Source organism: Poromitra crassiceps (genome assembly GCF_964638095.1).
Source record: "Poromitra crassiceps genome assembly, chromosome: 29".
Taxonomy (NCBI): domain Eukaryota; kingdom Metazoa; phylum Chordata; class Actinopteri; order Beryciformes; family Melamphaidae; genus Poromitra; species Poromitra crassiceps.
This window is the reverse complement of record NC_139641.1, coordinates 11,461,396-11,484,528: the sequence shown is the minus strand read 5'-3', so window position 1 is coordinate 11,484,528 and position 23,133 is coordinate 11,461,396.

Genomic DNA, 23,133 nt, shown 5'->3' with positions numbered 1-23,133 from the left:
AGAGGAGGAGAGGAGGAGAGGAGAGGAGAGGAGGAGAGGAGGAGAGGAGGAGAGGAGGAGAGGAGACGGTACGTGCACATCATGAAGCGCTCGGCGGCTTGCCTGCTGAAACAGCTGCTTTGACGCTGCATCTTGATAGGCTGTCTTGCTCTATTTCCGTGTCTGATTGGTCCATTTGCCTCGCGCCCCCTGCCGCTGGAACCGCCCACAGCGTTTCACTGTCGCAGACTAGAGGCGGCTTGTCTCCGAGCGGCTTCACGCTCGCGGGGCGGGACTAGGGCGGGACCTTTCGTTGAAGCTACCCAATGACAGCTCTTCCTACACATTTCCTCCCCCCATCCTCCTGTGTACAACGTTTCTACAGGCTACAGCTCCAAGCTGGAAGCTGGTTTGCACGCCCACAAAACGCTGCGACACAGCGGAAAAGCGAATTTGCCATTGTAGATGTGCACGTACCGAGAGGAGGAGAGGAGAGGAGGAGTGCTGCTGCTTCTTAGCAAGAGACTGAAACAAGCCCTGTGTTTGATGCAATGCTGCTGTGACTAGCAATCATCAGACAGCAGGAAAAACACAGTGGGAAACGTTTTCCATATTAGAAATTGGCCTGCAAAGCAGCTCTGAGGAGTTGCATCAGTCTAATTCAGGGACTTTCACCATCTGCAAACAGGAGTGTGACACACTCATGCGGTGCTTTGAAAGATATGCTAATCTAATGTAATATTTGCAGATGTTCTGAATGCAATTTCAAAATCTGTTCAGCAAAGAAATCAGTGAACTCTGCGTTCTTCGGTCACAGGCAAAGATGTGACTCAAATAAAGTTCATGGAAATATCTGGGGCTGAAAGATATGGCAGAATGTCATTGTGATTATTTAAGACGATAATGCATTTGCAATTTAAACTGTGATTCATGTCATCACAAGTTTTCATTAGAAGTTTAAAATTTAAAAATCAGTCACATGCCCCTCCACCTCGTCCGACTAACGTTAGCCCACATTCAGGCGTTCGCTCACAGCGAAGCACGGAGGCATGGAGGATGACAAACAGTACAGTACAGATCTTGTCAAAGAACTCTTGAGGGCAGTGCATATACAAAACATAAAATAAATAATTCTTCATTCACTGTAATCGAGGTAAAAGTTAGAAATAATCGTGATATTGATTTGAATCGATATCGCCCGGCCTTAAGATCATCCAAAATGAACAAAGACAGAGCGATCGCTAAAGGTTCCTGCATCACTTGAGCCACTGCTCCTTTCACTATATTCACACTGCAGCTTCACAGAGCCCATGGCACTCAGGAGGCAACTACAGTCCAAAGCCATTAGACCCCCCGCTGAGACATGGCACTCTTCATTTACATTATTCATATGCATAAATCCACATCAACATCCACTGAGAGACAGTATAAAGACTGTCTCCAACATAGAAAATCACTTTGGCACAGCCTGATGCACTAGAAAGCCACTTTCAGACATGCCTTGGAACTCTGCAGTTACCCAGAGGGGATGCAGGTGGCGCTGTATGTATGAACACAATTTGGAGAGCTATGCGCGCTCCGGAGACCCTGTTTAAGTAATATTATTTTGAAAGTTTTAACATTTTGGTGTTGGAATTTAGATAATATATTAATGTTTTTTTTTCTTCTTCCTGTGTCTGAGCTTGTTTTTGTTCTTATGAATGAAAAATTGAAGCGAAAACCCCATTCTTTCCCAAGGTCCACCCCCCTTGAAGTGCCCCCCCAACCTAATGAAATGCCCCCTCTGTAATTTGGGTCTGGAGCCGGGCCTGATAAGCAGTAGTTTCCGTTTTAGTCTGTTCTGCTTGGACTCTCTTTGCTTTTGGGCTGCAGCACCACTAACCACTTATTTAGATTTCTATAGAAGACTCAATCCTCCAAAAGCAATGGGACAATTCAAAAGGGATCAATTAAGTCTAACTTATTTATTTATTTATTAATAGCACCAGCTTGCAACTAACCCTGAAGCTGAAATGTCACACCTCTAGTGGTAAATAACCTACCCACTCGTCATCTAAAAATGTCAATGTGAAGTCAATTGTCAACCCAGTGTCCTTTTTGAAGAGGGGCAGCATGCATGGAGTCTCTGTTGTGTTCTGCTCTTGAGCAGCACATGGGGATGATGGAGACAGCATGCATGGAGTCTCTGTTGTGTAATGCTCTTGAGTAGCACATGGGGATGATGGGGACAGCGATGAGAAACTGGGTCAGAGGAGGGTGGTGTCGGTGAGGAATCTGTGGTATGCTGTGCCTGTCAGGCTGCTCCACCACCCAGGTGGCCTCATCATGTGTCCCTATGGGGCCTCTCTAGCTGCAGGTGTCAAACAAACGGCACCCCCGCCAGGCCAGAAGAGGAAATGCAACAACAACAACAAATAAAAATCTCCCCTCGACAAAATGTCAATAAACCTTTATGGCATATTATTACAATACAACAATACTGGTGTTGACAGTAATAGAAGATGCCAAATCATTCAAAACAATAAGCATTTTGCTTTTAGGAGCATCGTGCGCTGTTCCAAAACGTGTCAACGTGGGCCTGGGAAACGCACATCCCATAACACAACTGTTCGCATCGCATCCCATAATAGTATGATACTTGGGATGCCATTGCGAACATGAGGCCATTTACACCTGGCGTTAACATGCGTTTTCTGTGATCAGATTGCAATCAGATTGTGTTTTATCACTTGAAAGTACAGGTATAAACACCCCCAAAACGCATTGAAGAAGGATTGCAATCTGATCGGTCAAACCACCTCCGGAGGTGGTCAGGGATGCATTGTGTACACATTGAACACAAGTGTAAATGCAATGTGTCCTCTCAATCTGCATACAGCAACTTTATGTGGATTGAGAGGACAACCATTTCTGCAATCTGATTGCAATCAGATTGCAGAAAATGCATGTTAACGCCAGGTGTAAATGGAATCAGGCTGAAGTGATAAAATACAATCTGATTGCAATCTGATGGCAGAAAACGCATGTTAACGCCAGGTGTAAATGGCCTCATAGATGCGAACAGGTTAGCTAAAAGTTTAGCGTCGCCGGCGACGGCCCCCACCGTTGCGGTCGGGGGTACGTTTCGGAATCCCTCCGGGCCTGAACATTTTTTCTAGGGGAAAAACACTGAACACATTTAAAAGCTAGAAAGAAATTGGGTCTCTCCAAAAGTCAGCAGAGATATCTTAGTGAAGGAACCCTCCTGTATGCACACATGCATGAGCACAGTGTGGCAACAGAATGGCAGGTTGAGAACCAGCATGGGATTAGCACAAACTCAGTGCCATGATGCCCTCTCCCTGTCAGACGGAGAGGACCACTGCATGTCATATTGGTCAACACAATGTGTGTCCAACTTCAGAGGTCTGTAATAGCTTACACAGGTATATTCAGCAATGTTTTTGTGTTCAAATAAGTGTTAAATATATTCTATATTCTGACAGCAAGGGCGGATGTATCTCCGCAACCGTAACTCGTAGACTCACGGATGGCGGCCTTGGATTTGGTGTGAAAAAATACATACGATCCAACCTTCCGTTTCCCAGAAAATGTAAACTTTTCTCTGATTGGATAAAAATTGGCGCCGACCTCAAGCTATCCAATCAGGAAAAAGTTGACATTTTCTGGGAAATGGAAGGTCAGATCGGGATGCAAAGGACTATGTATTTTTTCACCCCAACACGGCCCATCCGTGAGTCGCTATGAGTTATGGTTGCGGAGATACGTCCGCCCTGCCTGCAGGACTACAGGAGAGAGATAGAGGACAGCGGGGGGTTGGGGGTTTCAAGTCACTGACCAAACACTCTCTTTCAGTCATTGCTGTCAGAATATAGAGCCATTTAACACTTATTTGTAGCACACAAAAACATCGGTGAATGTACCTTTAAAATGCCGGCTCAGAAAATGTAGCATATAGGCTCAGAGCAGCAGAGCCAATTCAAAATTCAATCTGTTCCTCTGCTTCTTCCAAAGCGCAGTTTAAAAGGAATTGAATCCATTGCAGTTGTGCTTATGACAATGTGAGCACAGAGTCAAGTAAAAAACTGGGACAACTGGTAATACCGCCACAGAAAATGTGATTTAGCAGAAATCCAATTTCACAGCATGTGAGTTTGTTAGAGCAGTATAAATATCCTAGCCTAGGTAAACCCAGCCACCACGTGACCTGCTCTCTCAGTTCCCAGTCACTATCGTCTAGCGAACGGGCCATTCAAATCGATTTCTGCGGCGATTGAAAGACTCGCGCAGACCCGCAGCCACCCCGCAGCCAATGAGTGACGGCGTGACTGCCAACATCAGTCCTGCCGTGATCGGCCAATCAGAGAGTGCGTCTTTGTCAATGACGTATAACAGCTGCAGCGGCTAGCCATTAGCTTTTGGTCTTTCCAAAGCATAGCTCCCGAGCTAGCTACTAGCTATGGCTATGAACAGCTACAGCTACTGTATTGTTGTGTCGCCGTTAAATGCGCTAATGGAGGACCAGATACGCGAGGCTTCTAATCTGGGAATCAAGGCGTTGCAGATCGGTGGGGTGAATGATAAAGACAAGGACATGGACGCTGCAAGCTTGTGTATGCAAGTCCAGAGGCCTTGATGAAGAAAAAGTGGCGAAATATGCTGGCACCGGCTACACGAAAATTAACGTTATTAAATGCTGTAACGTTAACGGTAATTCTCATGTGTATGGTTTATTTAGCCTACTCAATCTCTTCTGAGATTATAACGTTAACCTGTTAGGACGCTGTGAGCTTGTGTATATAAGTCCAGAGAACTTGATGAAAACAAAGTGACAAAATATCCTGGCATCGGGTACACGAAAATTAACGTTATTAAATGCTGTAACGTTAACTGTAATTCTCATGTGTATTGTTTATTTAGCCTACTCAATCTCTCAGCCCATGTTGATGCTGAACCAAATGACCAGTCCGGCTGCAATGGTTGATTTGTGAGGTTAATGGCAGCCAACAGAACTTCATATTCTTTCCATACTGTACTGCATGTTGTACTGCATGTTGTACTGTTCATACTCAAATTGTACTTTTTTGAATGGAACTGAATAAAAATGTTTTTGTTTGATACTCTTCTGTTGTATTGTCATGTGAGAATGAAAACAGCTATAGTAATAGTACTTCAAAACAGTGGTTCTCAAAATGTTTCCACATAAGGATCCTTAAACTGAATGTGATGCTAGGTCTGTTGATCAAAATAACACCTATATCGAAATCGGATTTTAGCGGACCATACAAGCCGGGGCTTCAGAGCTGATCACCTGGACACATTTTACAGCGAAATTATCTGATAAACTTGTATGTGCAGCTCTGTGGTGATCAGCTAATGTCTTCATAGCATTGTGATTATGATTTAATGCATTATGGAAGATAAATGCTGGAAGGCTGGGTAGCATTATCTAACGTCATCCAGGCTACTGTAACATTAGGCTATTATAGCTATGAAACGCTGATTCAAACGTTACAATAATAAGACACAATAGGAGCCAGTTACCCTACTGTAGATAGAGTAATTTCAGACCACCAGATATCACCATATTTATGTTATTAAATGCTGTAACGTTAACGGTAATTCTCATGTGTATGGTTTATTTATAAGCATTCATTGATTGAAGCAGAGTGCTGGTCGGTTAAGTTTCTCTGTAGTCATGTCCTCTGCTCCAATCTTCGGTTTCGTAGTTTCTTCTGTCTCTCGTCCAGCAGCTGCAGATGTCATCATTATCCACGTTAAAGATTATTTATAAAAAAATCTCATTGTGTAAATATTTTGTGAACGCACCAATAGTTAGAGAAGGAAACCTCTCTTTGCATTTTATTTTGTTTTTTAATAAAAGTAGGCTACTTAATATCTCACGTGGCTTTGATTCATCATTGCAAATTTAGCCCAATTTGTATAAAATGCAGATGTGAACAGCTAGGTTTAATGACAAATATGGAATATCACCCAAGGAAATACCACGGTTTAATGCCAACAGATAAACCATACAGATTTGTTGTAATTGTGAACACAAAGGGAGCAAAGACATGGTTTTCAAGTATAACAATGTACAACTTTTATTCAAAGACAGGATTGAAAAATATAGGTCACTTGTATTCACTTCAGACAAGACACTACGTTAAAGTCTGAAATTTACCTAGATTTGCTATACGAATTGACATTTCAGCTTGTCACCTGATGTCATTATTAATGGACAGTACAGTAGTAAAGATTTTGAAAATTTTGATTAATCAATCCAAGTCAGAAACACGTGTACAAATATTGAATGCAACAGTCTCGTTCTGGAGCGAACCCCTCAGCTGAATTCACGTTGGAATATGATATCAAGGCTTGATAGATTTGATTGTACTCATACAGCAGTGTGGAGCTTAACATCTAGCTAGGTTGCATCTGGAATATGATCTGGATTATGTATAATATACAGTATAACACTACGCTCACTATCATGACATTCACGTTAACGCTATAGCCTCCAAAAATCTACTGTAGCTAGCTAGCGTCAGCTACATCTGTAACCACGCTGAAATGCGAGTGCATTAACGTTATTTCTAGCTAGGTCAAACACACCTTACCGTTATGAGTGTGGCCGTTTTTGATTAACATTAAGTCCACGATCATTTCCGGGCTGCAGCAGAGTCGAGCCCCGGAGGCAGCCTGGAGCTCTGTGAGCTCCAGAGGGGGTGCGCGATACACTGCTGCCTGCCCGACATCCCTGCACCCGACCTCGGGCTGCAGCAGAGTCGAGCCCCGGAGGCAGCCTGGAGCTCTGCGAGCTCCAGAGGGGTGCGCGATGCACTGCTGCTGCCCGACACCCTGCATGAGCTTGATTTGTTTTGAAGGTTTTGTCTGGTACTATTCAATATGATTTATGCAGATAAGACAGCGTGTCCCTGATAACTGTATAGATGATGACTGTTCTTCACAGCCACAAATATCTCTCCAGATCTGCGGCCATCTGCAGCAGGGATCGAGGTTTGGGTCCGTGTAGACAGTTGTCCTGTTCATTCCCTGACCACCGTCACAGGAGTCATTGGCAGAGGCGATGTTCTCTCTTCTTGGAAGCTCTAATAATATCAAACGTAGCAGTTACTGTATGTTACACGTGGCTAACGTTAGCTAGCTTCTGACATGTTTTTCTAGAATTCATTAGATCGTTAAATGCTCCCGTAATCTAGCTAACCCCCACACAGCCGATGAGGAAAAGTCAGTCATTTATCGAATGTCTTTCTTACCAAACACAATTACGCTAGTTTCTGAGATAATATATAGTGTGGCATATACCTGTGAATAACATATTCTTACCTGGAAATCACACATCGATCCGTAGGCCAGCTCTGAGTCTGTTTACATTTCGGGCGGAGGGGGGCTTGGTTGGTTGTAGCTGGTTGTAACCATTTGCGTGTTAGCAGTACTGAAATGAAAAGTGTTAGCTAATGCGCTAACAACAAAGGTCGCAGAGTGATGACGCCATCTGCTGCACTGCGCATGTGCTCTGTGCACTAAACTGGTTGGATGATGGTTGCGTAATGGAGCGGTCTATCGGGGGGGGGGCAACAACCGCAGGAAATCGTTTAACAATGGTGGGAATCCAGACCATAGTGACTGAGAACAGGTCTGAGAGCAGGTCACGTGGGGGATGGGTTTACCCAGGCTATAAATATCCACTTCTCCGTGATGTGCTAACCCAGTAGCAATTACATGGATACAAAACTCACAAAAACAAGAGCTCCTCTCACAATTGATTTTAATAACAGCAGTTAATAGGGGTGGGGGAAGAAATCGATACACCATAGTATCGCGATATTTTGCCTGACGATATTGTATCGATATTTGGACGGCAAGTATCGATATTAAAAAATAAAATAAAAATTGCAGGCCATGCCATGCCATGCCAGGCCACCGGGTATCTGCTCGAAGCGCCCGATGTTGCAGTCCGTGCCTGCAGTGGTGTATTGAGTCCAGAGAAGCTTAATAATGTAGCCTACGTGTGGGGCAAAAACAAAACAAAACAAAAAAACACTGCATGTTTTACTTCCGGTGAGGTCAAGGAAAAGGTAGGAAAAGGAGTTAGACAATATATCGCAATATCGCAATATTCAATATATCGCAATACTAGGATATCGCAATATCGCAATACTATCGTATCGTGACTCAAGTATCGTTTTAGTATCGTACCGTGGGCATCTGGTGATTCCCACCCCTGGCAGTTAAGAGTGTGACGTCTTGAGGCCAAGCGAGCAGCAAACACCCCATAATCAAATATTTTTAAAATACAGTTTGTGAAGCAGAGGAGCGGAAGACGATTATGTCCTTGAAACAGCATGCGCCCACGTTAAGCTCCTTGCAATGCACACCAGGGGCGTTTTTTTGTGTGCAAATTAATTCGTACGTCAATAATATTTTTCGAGCCTGATTATATTATCAGTCAATGCAACCGTGCATACCAACGGTGAGGTTTCGTGGAGTGTTATTGCGGTGTTTATTTTTTCTGACCAAGGTCGATTTTTCAGAAATTCGCCTCCAACATGTACACATCTGTTGCTGTGATTGACAGGTGGGTCAGAATTCACATTAGGGCTGCACGATATTGGAAAAAACTGACATTGCGATATTCCCTGCCCCTGCGATATATATTGCGATATGAAAAAATACAGATTTTCACCAGATTACCAGAATAGCTCTATTTTAAAGAAAAGAATACTTCTAGAATGATTGGGATGATTTTGTAGAGGAGTCCATCTGATTTTGGAGGGGAAATTAGGTATTTTAATGTTTCTCAACCACTGGGCTGTCGCCTATACTGTAGGCCTCAGAGCGTCATCTATCAGGGTGCATACACATTTTGACCAATGGATTTCCATGACTTAGGCTACATACATGAAAAAGTGAGTAAGTTATGACATTCTACTTTAAAATGTCACTAGCCTACACTTCACTTAGTGTAATGCAGCCTTTAAAACCAGGGAAAGACAACATGTATGCTGTATCACCATATTACCATATCCAACATCTAAGACCATATAGTCTCATATCACAATATTGATATACAATTGATATATTGCCCACCCCTAATATTGAGTGCCAGAATCTACCTCCCAATGATGCTATTTGCAGAAAAACATTAGATTTCATTGATTATAATCACTGCTTTCAACTTCTTTCGTTCTTCTAACGTTTCAATAAATCAACAATGAAACACCCCTGCCACTTTACACACTTGGTCTGACCCCCCGGAAACCCCCTCCAGAAACGACCAAGTGGTACACTCCGCATCTGCGGAGTTCCGGTTTTTGAGCGCAAGGCTGGCAGTACAGAGAGACGAGGATTCACATGCAGCCGACCGGTGACAAACAATTCATTCGTGAAAAGTAATAAATATACATTTAATTGCCCAGATATGTCTCTTCTCTTTTTATTTTCACTGACATGTTTTGTGTAAATAAGTCGCTATGTATGATTAACTCTACCGTAACGTTACTGCTATCATGTGATGCAACATCAGAGACTTGAAGGGGAGAGACAGCCACAGTGATAACACGGACAACTTCTCAGTAATCAGCCTTCGTGTCATAAGTTGCGGTCTTGCTTTTTGGTGTTTCAAGAGTAAATATCTCCACTCCACGGACATGTTGAGTTACAGCAGCCAGCCTGCTGTATGCGAGTGCGCTGCAAACTGTGGACAAGTCCGCCTCCGCAACCACATCGTTTACAGACGGGCTACTAGGGCTGTCACTTTTCATTCGAAATTCGAATGCAACTTCGAATGTGGGGGGAGGGGTTCGTTTTCGAAATGTAATTTGAATGTTCGAATTTTTTTTTTTTTTTTTTTATTAATTTTTTTTTTTTTTTTTTTTTTTTTTTTTTTTTTTTTTTATGAACCAAAATTAACCAACTGCTGCTTGCTGGTAATGTTAATCCCATGTCAGAAAAAGTCTCCAGATTTGTCGCGTTAGTCTCTTCTGAGAAAGATTGTCTCCAGGGTCTGAAAAGTTGTCTCGAGTTGGATGCAGCCAAGTTTGTGAGGCAGTGTTGTGACTGTGAGCGTCCAAGCTAACACGTCGGGCTGATGCCCGGTGGCCTGCAGTGGGTTGCACCAGCTGTGCGTAAGTTGAAACGTAAGCTAGTTTGAACGTAAAGTCTCACTAAGTCCGAGTTTACGCACTACTAAAAATATTTGGGTTGCACCAAGTGAAATAGTTACAACGTAGGCATAAGTTAGAACTTAAAATTTACACCTACGTCTTACTAGGTGTAAAGTCCTCCGTAAAATAGCAGTCGGCACGGATTGCAACTTGGCACCGTGGCGCATCGTTGTTTTGCGTCCGCAACGCGCTCTCCGTGATAAATTACACCCTTTGATATTTATGACTCACGCTTTTGTTTCCCACAAGCTGCAGCACTGCATACAAATTAAAATAACCGCAACAATTTAGTGAGGCAGGATGGTGGTATAGCCTACAATACTGATGAAGAGCTCACAGATAAACGTTAACAGTAATATGAACCTAAACAAACGTTACTCAATAACGTTCTCATTTGATTAGTGTTGATGAAATATGAAAGCACTAATTTGCGGTGGGCAACATGTCCTGTTTTCACTCCACTTAAACAACCGTAAATAAACACCGTTTCCACCGTGCTTTTCACTGATTGGTCACAGATACTGTACACGTCATTGTCTGCGACACTATTTTGGTTAGTATGGACTTTAGGGTCTACTAGTTAAGATGTACCTTACGTCTCCGTGGTGCAACCAAACAAAGACACAACTTTAGTGTCAAACTAACTAGTTTGAACGTAGCAGTTAGTGTGGACTTTACACCCTAACTTAAGACAGAACTTACGTTCAGCTGGTGCAACAGGCTGCTAGACTGAAGAAAAAAAAAAAAAAAAAATTTAATTACCGGTAACCAAAAAACTTCGAATATATTCGAACGAATATCGGGCAATTAAAGTTCGTTCGAATTTTATTTGGGGGAAAAAGTGACAGCCCTACGGGCTACTGTCTGTCAGCAACGCAACATAAGCAAAAGATAATTCAATTTAGGTCTCTGTGCATGTTTGTTGTGTTGAAGCTAAGCACTAAATGAGTGAGTACAGTAGCGGGGCGTCTCTCTCCTTTGAGAGAGCCTGCATTCAGCCGATCCGGGTGCTGCATTTCACTCAGTAGGCTACCCCTAAAGTGAGAGTTTATCAAGCAACATGACGAGTTAATTTGCTTTTGACATCGCACGTCCTGCGATGTGACTATCGCGCATGCGCACATCGCAATGTCGATGTGTAAACGATATATCGTGCAGCCCTAATTCACATCGCAATTTCGTGCTGTATATTCGCATCGCTCTTGGTGTGTAACAGCCTTTAGAATGCAAGCTACTTAGGCCATGTTCAGACTAGGAGGCCAAATCTGATTTGTGAACTTTAGTGACCTATTAATGACTTTATCCAGATTGGTTTTATGAGTCTGGACGCTCCAAGTCTGATTTGTGTCACTTGTCCCAAACCACATATGGAGGTAGTTGCCAATCTGCTTTCGACTGATGTGACTTGAGTGCGGACGCGCAGATCCACCAAATCTGATTTGAACGTCACTCGCAACTCCTCATCAAATGCTTCTGCGCAGGAAAACCACGTCGCCAACGTACGTATTTACTGACGCCCACATCGTTACTAGGGATGCACCGATGTGAAGATTTGGGCCGATACCGATAACCGATATTAACATTGCTGTTATGAGTGATAACCGATATTTACCGATGTCGATCTGTATAAAAACACATTTTTGTGATGATAAAATTGTGTACATACTGAAAAACACATGTAAACACGGACTTTGAAAGATTCATGTCTTTCTTTATTTCCAAAACATTTGGAAAAGCCCAGAAATCATAGATTTACTGCAATGTTTCCTCTCAATGTAAAAATTTTGGCTGATACCGATAAGCGATATTAACATTGCAACATTGGACCGATGCCGATATGTTAGAAAATGACAACATCTGCCGATACCGATGTGATTGCCGATATATCGTGCATCCCTAGTCGTTACCATGCGGAGAAGCATTTGATGACGAGTTGCGAGTGACGTTCAAATCAGATTTGGTGGATCTGCGCGTCCGCACTGAAGTCACATCAGTCGAAAGCAGATTGGAAACTACCTCCACATGTGGTTTGGGACAAGTGACACAAATCAGACTTGGAGCGTCCAGACTCATAAAACCAATCTGGATATTGAAAGTCATTATTTAATAGGTCACTAAAGTTCACAAATCAGATTTGCCTGTAATGTGAACATAGCCTTAATCTCAGTACAGGCTCATACAGAAGCAGGTCCAAGCCCCAAAGGATCTGACTGTCAGCTCCGCGAAGCAGGGGCCCAGAGACATCGGACCACACCTGTGCTGTCTACCTGTCCTTAACCTCATGAAGGGTGTTGAGAAACCAGGCAGGAACACAACAACACACTGTGTGACGGAATCAGTAAAGTATGACACAACATTCCCATGACGGTGCTGCTTGCTCAATAACAGCTGAGGGACGATACGCTGACTGGAGAACAGCTGTAAAACACAGAAGGAATGTTAAACTACCACAGACATGCACACAGTGCAAAGCCAAAGCATAAGAAGAGTGGAAGGCTGTAAAAATGATCTTGGTCACATGATAGTGACCAGTGTTGGGCAAGTTACTTTCAAAATGTAATATACTACATATTACTAGTTACTTTCATTGTAAAGTAATAAGTTACTTTACAATATTACTTTCTGTGTAGAGTAACTCGTTACTTATTACACTACTTTCGCATTACTTTGGCCAAAACAGCAGTAGCAGAATGACATCGCTGCCCCGCAACCATCCCGAAAAATAATTTCAACCGCCTTGAAGTCAGTGTAAACAATCCAAAATTCTAAACGTTATTCTTTTCCTTTGTTATTGTCATCTGTAGTGGTTATTTGAATAAAAACCATAGATTGTATAATAGAACTGGATAATGTCAGCGTGACGTCACCCATTGGGTTTTGATGGAACAAAATGAGGCTTGAATCTCCCGCTTCCTGCTCATCGTTGATTGGTTGAATGGATTAACTTTACACGGAAGTACGGGGAGAGAGGGCTGTTAAACACTAGTAGAAGAAGAAGAAGGAGGAGGGGGCGGCTGCCCCTAGCGGCTGCCGGGGGAGTTTCCGAATTTGTCTCACAGGCTTGAACGACTGCCATCTTGTTGTTCGCTTCTGTTTGCTAGCTTGCTCGCTGGCTGGCTGGTTGCAGTGGTGAAATGGTCCAGGACAACAAATATAATAACTTTTAGTCCGAAGGTATGGGCGAGTAGGAGTCCAGCCAGCCGACCACCGTCTTGTCCGGGGCCTGGCCAAGAGACCATGGTGTGGTGTGATCCTGGTGCATTGTGCCTGGTGTGAGTCTCCAGCCTGCTAGCTGCTGCTAAGCCTCCACAAGGTAAACTGCTATTATACTTATCTCTGGGCAAACTCTAAAATTTATAACTGAGGTGGAATTGGTCGCGCACTTGGTGCTCTGCTATGTTGGACTCGTTGGACTGTTTGAGTGATGCTCATGTTTGTAAGCTAACGCTAGCTCGATTAGCATCGTGTGCTAACGTGTGAGCACCGTTATAGCCTACTTTAACTGAAATTTGGTGGCGTTATGTTATATAATTAATATAACACGGTGTCGTTTGTTTCTTCAAGGGATGGCCGTCGGAGTACCATGGTGGAGCAGGAACAGCACAACAGAACAGAGGCACATTGTCCCTTGGTCAAATTATTTGTGAAAATTAATGCTACGTTTTGATTCCCATGTGCATATTACTGTGAGAATATTGCTGATCATCAGTTGTTCAACCTAAGATATTGCAATAACATAAGCTAAATGCTGACAGATTTGAGACTTTTGATATATTTACTTTGAACCATTTGGTATGTATCTGCCAGTGTGTTTTTGTCAATAAACATTGCCAACAAAGAACCTTGTTGTGTAGGCTATGTGCTAATTAAATCATGTACCCGAATGTACCCCAAATCTCATAGAACGAGCCCATTATAGTTGTCTGGTCAGAGCAGGCAGGTTGTTAATAAGATGTGATATAAAGATATTTGATGTCGAGTGAACCAGCTTCGACCAAATGACCAGGAAGAAGAATGAAGATGGAGAACCAACCGACTGCTTCAAATCAACGAATGATTTATATTTATTGAAATATGGTTAGCTGTAACAATTCGACAAAGGCTACACCATGCAACATATATTTTGATATCATTCAAACTTAAAGAATGGTTAATTTTCCACCATGGTAGGCTGTACTGCTGTGAAATGGTTACCTATATTTGTATCAAGTGTTGCTTGGTAGATTATCTATATATGCCTAATTTACCAGTAGACATATTAGTGCAAGACCTTAGGCTATGTTGAGTTCTATCGATCTGATAAAGTATGTTTTAAAATAAGGATAACAAATTGCTGAGCTTGGCGGATGCCTCAAGACAAGTATGTATCATTTTTAAATGTCCAATACCATACAGAAAAGCAAATTGAACAAACGACCAACAGCATTCATGTCTGCAAAAACTTGTGATGTTATGTCACGTTGACATATAACCTTATGACGCTTACATGGACAGACCATTTAACGTTAGGCTACTTTACATACCGTTAGATAACGTTAAATGGTCCGCCATGTTATGAGCGTCACGTTACATGTATGCCATCTATACAGTTACGTGTGTCTACTAACATTATTAAAATATCATAAAGTAGCGCTATTTTCTGATAATTTGCTAAAGTATGACTTGCTATCTGCTAGCCATACTAGCCTTGTTTTGCTAGGTTTTCTTATTCGTGTACTTTCCGCAGACTAGATGCCTTTGCGGCACATTGCTGCCTCTAACGGGCGGAAGTATTACTGTTTCCCAATATCCAAAGTATATCGCCTATTTTCCTCGGAATGGGGCTATAATTAAAAAAACTGGGGCCTTGAGAGCATGAAAAATACTTGAAATTGTTTTTTCAGACCATAAACTCATTTGTAAAGTGTTTATTTAAGACAGAGACCGAGAGAGAAGTTGGCTCGTTTCACATAGAGTTGAATGGACGTTCAGGGATGATGTTACACAAGCTGCGCCCCCCACTGGCCATTTGAGAGTATGGCAACTTCCGCATTGGCCTCAAAAAGAGACTGGCTGTAATGGGGACTGATAAAAACACACAGTTTGATTAGGAAAAGATTGTATCTTTTTAAAATATGTCCTTTGATTTATTTCTTTTATTATTCAATTTGTAACTTGAGTTACTTGACAAAGTAACTGGTATAATATTACTGAAATCCTATGAGTAATAAGTTATATTACTGAGTTACTGCTAAAAGTAATATATTACATGTAATATGTTACTTTTGTAATGAGTTACCCCCAACACTGATAGTGACCAGTCAGACTCACAGCTGGTCGCTCATTTCTAATGCAACATCCAAGGCCTTGCCAAGACACTAAACGCAATCAAAATATAGGCCAAGGCATGGAATATTTATGAAGCCAGGAAGTGCACTCAAGCACAACCCATTCCCAACCGCCAAATCAAAGAGATCACATAAAAGAGTGCCAGCAAAGTTAGAAAAATACCCGGAATTAGGGATGTTCATTTTGAAAATTTTCCAAAATCGATAATTGGTGAAAATTAACGATCAATTATCGATTAGCGATCATATTAATACTTAGAAAATTTTCAATTTTCAATTTTTTTTTACAAAATGAATGCCTATGGCAGAAAATACGAAAGACAACGTGTTCTCCTCAATGAACTCTTTATTTCAATGTGTCTCCTCTCCAACACTGCTGTCCCCGGCGCATGCCGGTGTGAATTATCCCATGTTTAAATCAGTTTTGTTGGCACAAAGGCCCGTGCCCAGCCAGAAAACTAGAGACTATATGAAGCTCCACCTCACGTTAGTCGGCTGTGCAATGGAGTGGGGCAAGGAGGAACGAATTCCACCCAAACCTAGTCCAAAAAAAAAAAAAAAAAAAACGATCCAAATGCCACAGGATCGATTCCAATCCTTAACGATCAATTATCGATTTTCGATAATTGATGAACATCCCTACCCGGAATAACTAAATGCTTGAAAGATGGCAAAATCAGAAGAACCCACTCGACTCTGAAAAATGACTAACTTGGCAAACTGAGAGCACTTGGTAAACGGGGGGCGGGAGATGCAGTACATTCTCTTGTAAGAATGGAAATGAGCCAAACAAGAGGCTAGGAGGAAATAGCATTGAGTGTGAGCCGTGAAATCAAAAGACAAAAAAGACAAAAGAAAAGAGGAACTGGGGGGAAAACACAAAGAGGAAGGCTTTGCATCTCATTTTGGATTGGCAGGGAACTAATGAACTACCTCATGGGTTACCCCCCTAACCCCTCGCCCCTGTTACCCCCCTAACCCCTCGCCCCTGTTACCCGCCTAACCCCTCGCCTCTCGCCGGCCCGGATGGGGTGATGATGTAAGAGAGGCACGATGAGGCCCAGACAAACTGGAAGCGCAGTGTAAACAACAAGCATTGACTCCACGCCAGGCCCTGCATGCGTGTGTGACTGTGTTTATTTAGAGCTCCAGGGTCCTAAAGTTTTCACTCATACTTGCATGTCATTGCAACAGAGCTATAGAGACACTGCATGAAATAGGCCACGCCCATGCCCATCACGGGGGAAATCACTCCGTTCGCTCCCATAGACCATAGTCCTTGAATTAAACATAGCTAAAAGCTGTTGTGTGGTGGGGCTGCGCAGACAACAAATGTAAAAAATGAAAGTTTTTTTGTACTCCCGAGCAAAACAAGAAAGCCATTGAGAATTGGCGAGAAGAAAAATTCAGATCTAGCTGTCAAGGAAGTAAGTCGGAGTGTTCATCTTCCGTATATACAATCTTTTTGTGCAGCACGCAACCATGCACGTGACATAGGAGAACGGCAGGATTGGAGAGGGGGTTTCTGTTTCCCCCCGTCTTGGGCGTGGCTTCTGAATGATGCCGCGCTCCGCAGTGTCTCTATATGATTTTTTATAGCAAAGCAAGAAAAACATCATCGTTATGTAATGCGTACAAACTGCACTTAAATGCCAGCAGGACAACAGAGTTGGTTACTTTGTAACTGCAGATCATGTAATAGCTTGTCCTTGACTGTGTTACAACAACGGAGGGGTAAAAGAAACAACTGAATAACACAAAAAGTAACTGTTTAAAGATATTCACACAGCGATGAACCCACTCGTCTGGCAACAACTGAGGTGTGCCTCCTGAAGAGAAGAGCGCTTTGGCATAGAGACCATGAGGGGGCAGAAGACACTTCAACAGATAGCATTCACACACGGCATATCAATTAACCAGTGAATAGTCATGTCTCTGTGAGTGACTCACTGCTTTCATCCCATCACCTGGCACACACACACACACACACACACACACACACACACACACACACACACACACACACACACACACACACACACACACACACACACACACACACACACACACACACACACTTTAGGGGGGTTGGGTAGTGATGTTGTGGCTGTCTCAGTGAAAGGGCTGCATGGTCCCCTGTCACAGTGTGGGACCAGTGTTAGATTAAAGGAATAAGAGTCATTTATAATGGTTTGGGGATAGCTCCATGTTTCATCATTCACATTTCTGTGAGCCCCACCCCATCTGAAATAACATTATGTCTTAGGGCTGGGTTTAAAAAATCGATTCTCCGATTTTTTATCGATTTTTATTTGAATCCTTTGATATCGATTCATATGTCCAGCGATCGATTTTTCTAATTATTATTATTTATTTATTTTAATGAACAGGCTATAATATTATAGGCTGTGTGTGGTAGTTGAAACATAGTTTCAAGTTGACGTTTATTTATGTTTGTAGTTGAAACAAAAACATAAATACTGTAGGCTACGTAAATGGAAATGTTTGATCAGACATTAATATCTACTTTTAGAAATTATATAGGCTGGAATCAAATCACTGTGCATAATTGTGAAAGTGTCTTTATTGACAGATGAAAAGGCTGTTATTTACCCTTTGTTACCACCTGGTGAGTAAATATATGTGTAACTAAAACCATTAAAATTGACAACCGGTCCGCAACTTCCCCCCCCCCATGTATCTACCGGTCCTTGGTGCAAAAAAAGGTTGGGAACCCCTGTGTTACATAACTGGACAGTCATATAATTCAGGTTACAGCTCAAAAAACATGTTTTTAGTATCACTAACCAAATCGATATTGAAATTAATGGAATCGGAATCGAATCGGGATTAATCGATTCGGAACCTTGTGAATCGGAATGGAATCGATTCCTGAAATTTGAACCAATACCCAGCCCTAGTCATTTTGTTCCAACATGGTCATCTTCTTAACTGTTAGTTTGAGTGAAAATCAGACCTGAACAGTAATCTTTTGAACATTCAACATACAATTAAGTCCAACAGTCCTCATTAGTGTTAGTCTCTGGATGTTGACTCTCCCGCCCAAAAACCGAGAAATCCTTTGCTGGCAAAAGATATAATTATAGGTTTCACTAGCACACAGTTAACCCATTGATACCTGATGCAGCATTTGCGTGTATATCCCCTCATTTGTGTGTGTATCCCTTTAAGACCACGAACCGCGTTAACGAGGTCTTAAAGGGATACACACACAAATGCTGCATCAGGTATCAATGGGTTAACTGTACAACACCACAACTGATCAATCCTGCTCCTTCAGTGTCCAACAACCTCCATCAACAACAACATGGGAAGGGAAACTGCACTGACTTGAGTGTCTATGGCAATAGCAGTGTTTAGCCCAGTTTACCAAGTTTATGAATAAGACATTTCCTAGAAAGCAGGCACAAGACTAGTTGTGATCCTCAACCAAAATAATGACTAAATATGGAGAGAGTCAAATGATGCAGAGACTGGATGAGGGCTGGTCCTCCTGGTAAGGAGAGTGTATGAAGATCAAGGTGTGCTCATGAGAAGCATGCCCTTTAGCAACAGGCTCTGGTGGTCTAAAATTAGCAGATGGGTCTGGTGAGCGCCCGGGTGCTTTGGCAGGGCCAGAGCACAGCCTGTCTGGGCTTATTTTCACACTTGGTGAAGGTGGGAGGAAGCAGCTACAGAGCCCAGAGAGAGGGTTTCCTCCCCTCGTCCTTGCTCTGGAGTAGGGCTGGGTTAAAAAAATCGATATATCGATATCGAATCGAGATTCATGTGAAGAAACAAGTACTGATACATAAATCCTAGGGGTGGGGGAAAAAATCGATTCACCTAAGTATCGCGATTTTAAATGTCACGATTTTTTGAATCGATCTTTTATTCCAGAATCGATAATCGCAAAAAAAAAAAAAAATGTGGGTGCTTGCAGTCAGGCCACTCACTGAACAGCAGGCCAGGCGCCGCCTACTGGTTTACTAGTGGTTTTATTACTTTATTAGTTAGTCTGAAGTAATAATTGCACTTCAGGGTTAAAGTGGGTGCATCTCATTGTAAAATTGGACTTCAAACGGCCCAAATCTGGCTTCAAACGGCCAAAATTGGGCTTCAAACGGCCAAAATTTCACGCGCGTCGGCCCATATCGGCCTGGCCTGCTTGGTACAGTATCTAATGCCCGGCCTGAATTATGATCCCAGTCCGCCCCTGTTTTTAACTATATCGCCCAGCCCTACTCATGATATATAATATACAGTCTCTAGTGTATGATTCAACTTTTCCCATGTTCTAATCTAGTGTAAAAAAGCAAACAAACTGAAAAAGAAAAGAAAAAAATAAACAAAAATCGCAATAAATCGTAATATCGAATCGCAATAATCGTAGAATCGCAATACTTAAGAATCGCAATATAAATCGAATCGGCACCCAAGAATCGTGAAAGTATCGAATCGGGAGATAAGTGAATCGCCACAGCCCTAATAAATCCCAGTATCGATATTTTACAAAGATAATAATAATAAACATAGGCTATAATATCATAGGCTGTGTGTGGTAGTTAAAACATAGTTTCAAGTTGACATTTATTTATGTTTGTAGTTGAAACAAAAACATAAATACTGTAGGCTACATGTGCATTGTGCATGCACCATGAGCCAGATGTACAGACCTCAAATCTGTTTGCACTATAATGTTTGTGAACTGGAAATGTTCATGAGCTGTATTTTATTTTATTTTATTTTATTTACAAAGCATTTACACTTTATGAAACACTGTTTACAACATGCTGCTGTTCAATGATTCTGTTGTATAGTGGAAATCTAAATTTGTTTGGCTTCTCACAGAAGACTGTAAAGAAAGAGACAGAAGACTGTAAAGAAAGATAAGATGTTGAATGACTATGTTGGTCATGTTTAAATAAAAAAGAATTACATGATGTAACTGCTTGCTTTATGGTCAATTCTTAATGTAAATATTAATAAAAAAAATTAATAATGCACTAGGTTTGAGGGTTTCTTTGAGGGTTACCAAAACTGGTATTGTAACTAAAATATCGATATCGAATCGTATCGTATCGTAGGGCTGCACGATATTGGAAAAAACTGACATTGCGATATTCCCTGCCCCTGCGATATATATTGCGATATGAAAAAATACAGATTTTCACCAGATTACCAGAATAGCTCTATTTTAAAGAAAAGAATACTTCTAGAATGATTGGGATGATTTTGTAGAGGAGTCCATCTGATTTTGGAGGGGAAATTAGGTATTTTAATGTTTCTCAACCACTGGGCTGTCGCCTATACTGTAGGCCTCAGAGCGTCATCTATCAGGGTGCATACACATTTTGACCAATGGATTTCCATGACTTAGGCTACATACATGAAAAAGTGAGTAAGTTATGACATTCTACTTTAAAATGTCACTAGCCTACACTTCACTTAGTGTAATGCAGCCTTTAAAACCAGGGAAAGACAACATGTATGCTGTATCACCATATTACCATATCCAACATCTAAGACCATATAGTCTCATATCACAATATTGATATACAATTGATATATTGCCCACCCCTAATATTGAGTGCCAGAATCTACCTCCCAATGATGCTATTTGCAGAAAAACATTAGATTTCATTGATTATAATCACTGCTTTCAACTTCTTTCGTTCTTCTAACGTTTCAATAAATCAACAATGAAACACCCCTGCCACTTTACACACTTGGTCTGACCCCCCGGAAACCCCCTCCAGAAACGACCAAGTGGTACACTCCGCATCTGCGGAGTTCCGGTTTTTGAGCGCAAGGCTGGCAGTACAGAGAGACGAGGATTCACATGGAGCCGACCGGTGACAAACAATTCATTCGTGAAAAGTAATAAATATACATTTAATTGCCCAGATATGTCTCTTCTCTTTTTATTTTCACTGACATGTTTTGTGTAAATAAGTCGCTATGTATGATTAACTCTACCGTAACGTTACTGCGAGACTTGAAGGGGAGAGACAGCCACAGTGATAACACGGACAACTTCTCAGTAATCAGCCTTCGTGTCATTAGAAGTTGCGGTCTTGCTTTTTGGTGTTTCAAGAGTAAATATCTCCACTCCACGGACATGTTGAGTTACAGCAGCCAGCCTGCTGTATGCGAGTGCGCTGCAAACTGGACAAGTCCGCCTCCACAACCACATCGTTTACAGACGGGCTACTGTCAGCAACGCAACATAAGCAAAAGATAATTCAATTTAGGTCTCTGTGCATGTTTGTTATGTTGAAGCTAAGCACTAAATGAGTGAGTACAGTAGCGGGGCGTCTCTCTCCTTTGAGAGAGCCTGCATTTCACTCAGTAGGCTACCCCTAAAGTGAGAGTTTATCAAGCAACATGACGAGTTAATTTGCTTTTGACATCGCACGTCCTGCGATGTGACTATCGCGCATGCGCACATCGCAATGTCGATGTGTAAACGATATATCGTGCAGCCCTATCGTATCGTATCGTAAATCGTATCGACTTGGGACCTTGTGTATCGGAATCGTATCGTATCTGGAAGTCAGTGGCGATACCCAGCCCTACTCTGGTGTGCCAGCTGCTGGATAGTCAAATGAGGCCACAGCACTGCTCTGAAGGAAGACTGAAAGAGGGACAGGGGGGGACAGGGGGCGACAGGGGGTCTGGCAGGAGGGGATGCTTTGGGTTGTGTTTGGGATGTTGTCTACATGTTTTGATTTTATTTTATTTTATTTTATTAGACAATATGCAATACATGAGACAAAATACTGCGGTGTCAGGGATAAAACGAAAAAGTCCAGGACTTATTTCCATCGTTGTCCCTGTTGTGTCGAGTGTCCCCTGTGGACAATCTTTGCAATACAAGTGATGAATACAACACTAAAAATGGGTTAGGGTTAGGGTTAGGGTTAAATGACAAAAAAAACATATACTATATCAATGTCTAAAAGTGCTCAACTTCAGTCAGAGCGAAAACAATAAAAAACAGACAATAATATCAGCAAATCAACAACACATCACAATACATCACAATTAGGGGGCCTCTTGTGTTTTTAAAGTCAGGGGTCAGTTGTTGTGAAGCAGCATGTGGCTTTTGGCATTCAGTCACTCTCTCTCTCACTATCAGGTTGCATTGAATCAGCTGTGCAGCACCCAGGTGGAGCTGGAGGCTCCACCAGCCTTGGTCCAGGGAGGGACTTGAACCAAGATGCATATTGTGCACTGACACATGTGATTTGACCCATCTTTAAAAATGTTTACAGTTGTCTGTGTCTTTGAAGCAATCTAGCTATTCTTAGCTGTGGTAATAATTAGGGGTGTGCCACCTTAGGCACCTCACGATTCGATTCGATTACGATTAAGGGTGCTACGATTCGATTATTAAACGATTACGATTAATCACGATTTTCGATGCATCTTTTTCACCAAACAGGATTTTTTTTAAGCAAGGTATATTTGTCAGTATCCATTAATTCAAGTAAACAAACAAATGTACCTCCATTATCTTCAGTTGCGACTGAAGTCCACGCATCACATGTCACAGCCACCCTGCATGCTTTCTTCAGTGATTCCAGTTTCCAGTACTTCGGTTTTGGTCTCGTTTTACAGTTAAAGGAGAATTT